This window comes from Gorilla gorilla, chromosome 21 (assembly GCF_029281585.2).
Source record: "Gorilla gorilla gorilla isolate KB3781 chromosome 21, NHGRI_mGorGor1-v2.1_pri, whole genome shotgun sequence".
Taxonomy (NCBI): domain Eukaryota; kingdom Metazoa; phylum Chordata; class Mammalia; order Primates; family Hominidae; genus Gorilla; species Gorilla gorilla.
Window position 1 is genome coordinate 72,337,169 of NC_073245.2, and position 6,638 is coordinate 72,343,806.

The window sequence follows — 6,638 nt, forward strand, 5'->3', positions numbered from 1 at the left end:
AAATAGACGGGCAGTTAGAAAAAATAAAGCACTTCTCAACATGTCTCTACCGGTATACCTCAAAAAGTCACCAAGGTCTGTGTCTCATGCATCAGGGGTGTTCATGTATTTCACTTCCCATGCTTCTCACTCCTCAAGTTGGGCTCTGTTACGTCCATTTCAGAGTTGAAGAAACAGAGCCTCAAAGAGATTGCAGAGAGAGGATGTTCAAGAAGGGGGATTCCAGCCCAGGCTCTGGAGATAGACCATCATTGTTCTGTACTAGATGCCACGTGCCAAGTTCTGAGCTTGGCACTTCACCTTCATTACCTTGTTCTGTCCACATTCCTGCCCTGTGGAACTGTTATGGTTTTCATTTTATGGGGGACACAGAGGCTCAGTGGGGTGCAGAGATGGTCCCAAGCTCTCCTGGCAGTAAAACAAAAGCAGAGTTCTTGACCAGGGCGTGGGGTGCTGCAGAGGACACACATTCCCACTCTCAGATGCTGCTTGTTCTCTCCACAACCAGCTGTGGGGCATCTGCTTTGCCAGGGGCCCTGAGTGTCGGCAACAGCCAGAATAACAGGGAAGCAGAGAGGGAGTTTGCTGGAAGGGCTTGGGGGAATGCACAAATGTAGGGCAGAAGCTGGAGAAATGGACCTAGAAAGAACCAGAGCCTAGGCACTCTGGTGTCCGGGAGGCCTCAGGGCTGTGGCCAGGAGACATAGGCACCTTTTCTACTCTTTTGGGGGTCTTCTCCTCAAAGGTGGGGACCTTGAGCAAGAGGGTCCAGTGGATCTGCTCAGGTTACGTGCCTCCCCTCTGGGCAGGGTGAGATCCTTGTTTGGAGAGTCCCACCCAGCAGGATTCACACAATAGGAAGTTGGGGCGGGGGGATCAGGGTGCTATCATAAAGGGTAAGAAGGCTAAAACTAACCTCCGAACATGCAGAAGTTACCTACTATATGCCAGTTGGCCCTGTGCCGGGGGGCCTTCTATCATACTATCCTTTAGAGGTAACAAGAAGTCCCAGCCTCAAAAAGGGGCTGGCGGGCTGGGTCCTAGGCCTTCTCTGCCATGGCTCCAGCATGGACTTATACCCTGGATTGGTTGTCTCATTTCAAAGCAGGGAAAGATCTCTGAGAGCTTTGTCCAGCTCCCTGGATGCTCTGCTCCAGGTGATCTTGGCACCCTCTTCTGGGTCTGGCACCCACACACTGGCACACCTTCCATGACCCTGAGGCCCATGCAGCCTCCAGACTCACCTACCAGTTCTCTTCCTGGGATTCTTAGCTTTCTAGCACACCCTCTTCCAGAGGTGGGAGACGTCCAGTTAAAAACAAAATTGTACACAACTGCAGCCTCATTTCCATTGTTTAAGGAATTAATTATCTTGGTGTATCTTTTCCAATAACAGCTTTCATTAAATTAAACCCAAGGCATTTATATTCCCTGGGAATAACAGGCTGCTTATATATGGCGGGAATGTGCTGGAATTTCTTTAGAAATCAGCACATTGGCTATTGAGGACTAGCTGGTGATCACAGGTATAGGTTTTGAAGTTAGATTGTCAGGATTAAAATCCAGGCTCTGCCATTGCTGGCTGTGTGGTCTTGAGCAAGTTACATTACCTCTCTGTGTCTCAGCTTCTCCATCTGTGCAATTTGGACAGTAAGAGTTCCTATCTCCCAGGCTTGTTGTAAGGATTAAACACGTTCATGTAATGATCAACAAGGTTAACTATGAACATGCTCACAAAGACACACATGGGCTCTTCTGGTGCAATAGGGACGTGGCCTGGAAACTCACTGCCACGTGGCATTTGGGACCACAAGGGATCAGACCTCATCGTCTGTGCACAGATAGACAAGATCATAAAGAGGAAAAATTAGCATCGGGAAACTGGTTATTTATTTAAGATTGAAAGCGGGAGAAATCTGCCCTGGACATCTTCCCCTCTCCTCTGTTTGTTTTGTCTGCCAAACAGAGGCAGTACCCCCTCTCCACTCTATTTCTTAATTGAGTAAACTCCGTGATCCTAAATGCAAACAAACATGGAGCCAGCACAAACAAGTACTTGCTTCCCGTACGCGCCACTTCTGAGCAGCAGCCTGAGCAACAGGTGGACTGGCTGGGAGACAGAAACGGCTGCAGAAGGTGCCGCCAGGATTTGGCGTGAGAGCCCTGCAAGGTCAGCCCATGTGCTCCTTCTTTGTTAGATTGTTTGTTCATTCATTTGTTTATTCATTCCTTTATTCAAGTGTTTAGTGAGAACTTCCATGTGGAAGACAAAGACCTAGCTCACAAGGGGTGCATGCTCTAGGGAGCTAGGTGTGGACAAAGAGCCATGTAGGATGTCAGTGCTGAGATGTGGCAGCCACGGGGAGCTATGGAAGGGGGCAGAAAGAAGACCCCAGAGCTCAGGGAAGGCCTGCAGGGCAAGTAGGGAGTTGTCAGCCCAGCAAAGAGCCAAGAGTGTGAGGAGAAGGTCTGCCAGCGCCTGAAGGGGAGAAGCCACGGTTCACCAGCTTCAAGAGTTGATACAGTTGAAAGCATCATCTCTCCATGGCCAACATCCTGGGCTGTGGCTTTAATTTGGGCATAGTGTGTGCCTGCAAAACCTCGGCTGTATTCAACCTAGTCTGCCACTGATGGAGTAAGAACTGCCCCCAAATTATTTACATTCAAATTTGGAAGCAACTGAAACCCAACAGTAGGAGATTCATTACAGTAATTCCATGGAAATGGAATAATATGCTGTCGTTAAAAGTGTTCAAATCTTTTATGGTTATGATAAATCTAATAATAAAATCGAGACAATATTAGAATATATTTTTTAACATTTTCCTAGTTTTGTGAAAAAAGCCCCAAATATCTGTATGAGCCTAGATAAATGACAAGAAAGGAAAACAGTAAAATTTTTATAATGGTTATTGCTCAATGGTTGGATTTTTTAAAATACTCTTCTATAATTTCTAAATTTTATGCCCTGAGGATGTATTACCTCCATAGTCAGAAAAATTATGAAAGGTATTTAAAACCCAAATTGGCTTTGGGCATGCAGAATGCTTGGTTGTTTCTTAAGTATAAAAATAACTCCCCCTCTGTCCCATCAGCACACGTATTGCAGGGAGTCTGATGTTGCTTGGTAAGTCTCTTTGGTCATTTCATACTAATGCCCTTTGTTCCCCTGATTATCTCTCTGAGGCTGGGGCCGGGGGATGGGGGTGTGCCTTGCCTCCTGGATGTCTGTCTGCCAAAACATCCTCTCCTGTCTCTGTCTCATTGGTGCATTTTGATGAACGTGTATTGCCTGGTCACTGTGCGCTAACCACCAAATTATGAAACATTTGTGCTGCAAGGGAGCTGAGAGATCCTTAAACTCAATGAACCATTAGGCATAAGACACACACACACACACATACACACATGAATACACACAAACACACAAACAGCTTGGCTGCTCTGGGTGAAGCATGTGTGTGTTTGGGGGAAATTTCCTTCCCCACCTGTGGTCGTCCATTTGCCCATGAGCAGCTTCCGAGGCAGGTCTGTGGACCCCAACGCTGTGTAACACCGTGTGAAAAACACAAAGGCTTGCAGCCCTCTCACTGCAGACATGGGAACATGACTCTGTTTAAAACCCTTCAAAGCCCGCCTTCTTGCTGTGCGATGCTGCCTGGGCCAGCAGGGCAGGTCACCATGCTGTCTCTTCAAAGCAGCTCGCTCATGCCCACAGCGCTGGGCACAAGGGCAGCCACGAGCTGTTTGATTTCTGCGTCCCCAGCAGATGGCTTGGTGCACAGGGGCAGGGCTTGTCTGTCCCTCTCACTGCTGCGTCCCAGGCTATGTCTCCACCATGTAACTTCAGACAAGTTCCTTAGCATCTCTGTGTCCTGGTTCCCTCATTTGTAACATCAGGATATTGATAAGGATCATAATAATAGGGATGTCCTTATGGGGCCTCATGAAAATGAAGAGTTCTCTGTGATGTGCCTGGAACCACAGAGGGCAGCAAGTGGGAGCCACAGAAAGTCATCTCTTTATCATAGTTGTCATTGGTAACTATGATGGTTATTAAGGGCAGGGGTCTCCCACCTTCTGCATCCAGGCCTTGTCATTCCTTATAAAAGTTTTCTCCTTTCAAGGACTTTCAATGCCCTGAAAACGGAATGCTCCTCCCTGCTCCCCATCAGCTGCTGCAGAGCCCTGAACCCCTTGAACTTGCCTTGCTTAGTTCTTTCAGGGGCCGCCTTGGATGCCGCCTCACTTCCCTCTTCTTGGCTCCGTGGCTGTCAGAGGGGCTGGGCACTGGGTTACTTCAACAGTTCCTGGGTGTTGACCGGCAGGAAACAGTGGTTTCCTGTTCATATCCTGCCTGAGCCTGGGCCGGGTGGAGGTGTCCTGCATGGAGTCTTGTGAAATCGCGTGGACTGCAACACCCAGCAGCGCGGTGAGTCCACCCTGAAATCCACGGTGACCCGCGCGGCATGTGCTGGGAATTGAACGCTTGGGGCAAGAGCTGGGCTCCAGCGGATCAGGCCCGACCAAGTCGTTCCCACAGCTCAGGACCGGACGCTACAAGCCCGCTTCGTAGCAGTTTGGCGGACGGCAAACTTTTGCAACACAGTGCAAAAACCATTTAACACCTTTAAGGGAACTGGAAATGGGTTTTTCATGTGTGGTGGTGCTGAAAATTGAGAATAATGACAGAATTATTAAAAACAGCCTTCTCGGCCTTAGACTCTTAATTGCCTCTGGTCTGTAAAACTGACAAATAAGCACTGTAGAAGCCACAGATGAAATATGTCGTCTTGGGAGCCCTGGAGAATTGTCTCTGAATTCTTTTGTTTATGGATTGTAGAAACTGCTTTGGGGGTAGTTGGATGTAGAAGCAGAAGGACAGAGTGGGGAGCTGGGAGCAGGAGGCCTGGGTTTGTCTCCTGAGTCTGTTTCCACTGGGGCCTGAGGCTCCCATGTGAGGGAACATGAATGGGCCAGGCACATGGGCCCTGTGGGGTGACAGAGCTGTGGGCTCCATGGTGGCTCTGTGGGCAGCTAGCTTGGGGATGGCTGAGATAAAGACAAGTAGTTTTCATTCCCGCAGGACTTCTCAGAGCCTTTAGTGTGGTTATAATGATAGAAGACATGTATTAAGTCCATACCCTGAACCAGAAACAATGCTGAAAGCTTTGCACTTGGCCTCCTTTTTTTTTTTTTTTTTTTATCAACATGTGTGAGGACGGAAGCTTAGGCTTACAGATATGGACTCATTGAGAGTGAGTGGAAGTGTCTGATCTTTAACCCAGTTCTGTCTGACCAAAAAGCCTGTGCTCTAACCACTGTGCACCCCTACCTGTCTGTCCTGTTGAGAGAACTGTAGGGAAAGCCTTGAGATTATGTATCCAGTGCTCCCCTCCTCCTGATTGGAAGATGGCAGCTCAGAAGGTTAGGGCGCCTTCTCCTGTCCTCCGAGTGGTTAGATGCACGTGTCCTCTTCTGTCCTCTGCACTTCCCACACCCCTCTCTCTCTGGTGCTCTGGTGGAGCCCCTGGGATCAGGGGTCACAGGAGCACCTGGGCCATTTGCATGGTTGTTGGTAAAGGGTGTCCCCCCCCCCCCATCAAGGTGCCTGCCATCAAAGTGCCTTATTGCTTGAGTTCCAATCTCGGCTTCACGACTCTGTAGCTGTGTGACTTTGCACAATGCACTGAGCCTCTCTGTGCCTGAACATCCTTGTTTGTAGATAGTAAAGATAATTGTCCCTCACTCCTAGGTTTCACATTGAGTGTTTAGCAAGTTAACGTTTGTAACGTGTGAAGTCATAAGATGCAGGACTGGATGACTGCCCTACCCACAAGGGGTCTAGGATCTTCCCGAGTTGCACTACTTATGGGACAGGTCTGCCAAGCAGCCCTTGTGAAGATAAAGGTGATGATGAGTTCCTCCCACAAAACAAGAGCCTGAGAGAGACTGCAAAATAACCCCCGGTGCCTTTTATCAAGTGGCCAGCAGATGGCAGAAGCAAGCCAGGAACAGAGCTTGTGTGCTGCGGCTGTGGCAGCTACCTTTGAAAATCCCATGGTGTTTGGTGGTCGTATTAAGAGATCTCTGGTGTAGGAGCATCCTTCATTCTAAGCAGGATTCTGAACAAACTCAGAACTGGCTTTGTGGCTGGTACCGAGGACCCAGGGGTCACGGCTGCTCCCAGTGGGTGCTGATGCCCATTTGTTTGTGCAAGTTGGTCCCCTGTAGGGAGGACAGATGGTCTGTCTCGGACTTTCTGGACTGTGCACCAAGGCCCAGGGATAGAAGTGGGGCAGCATGTCCCCATCATTAAATAGGGTGTTCTTGATAATAATCCCATAAGGCTTAATGTGGTGGGTGTGGTCAATCATTCATTCATTCCGTGAGGATTCAGTGAGCAGCTACTCCATGCCTCTAGGCTCTGAGGATGCAGCATGAGAAACACACACAAGGCCCACGATGACCAGGGAGCTCGCCTTCCAGGGAGAGAGGAGAAAAATAAATGGTAGGGAGTTAAACAAGACAAAGTAGAAAAGGGCCAGCTGCAAGAATGAAATTAAATAGGAGGCTGGTGGCAGGGGGGCAGGGAAGCCTGAAGCACCTGACTGCCCAGAACAAGCCGCACCTGTGAG

General features: G+C 49.0%; 1 long non-coding RNA gene across 1 annotated transcript; it reads left to right on the forward strand.

The window, feature by feature from the left end:
* Positions 1 to 4,348: 4,348 nt before the first annotated feature.
* On the forward strand, positions 4,349 to 6,359 carry LOC101146185 (uncharacterized). Its single transcript, XR_008674424.1, has 2 exons — positions 4,349 to 4,432; positions 5,756 to 6,359. It is a non-coding gene; the product is annotated as an uncharacterized lncRNA (long non-coding RNA).
* Positions 6,360 to 6,638: the final 279 nt, after the last annotated feature.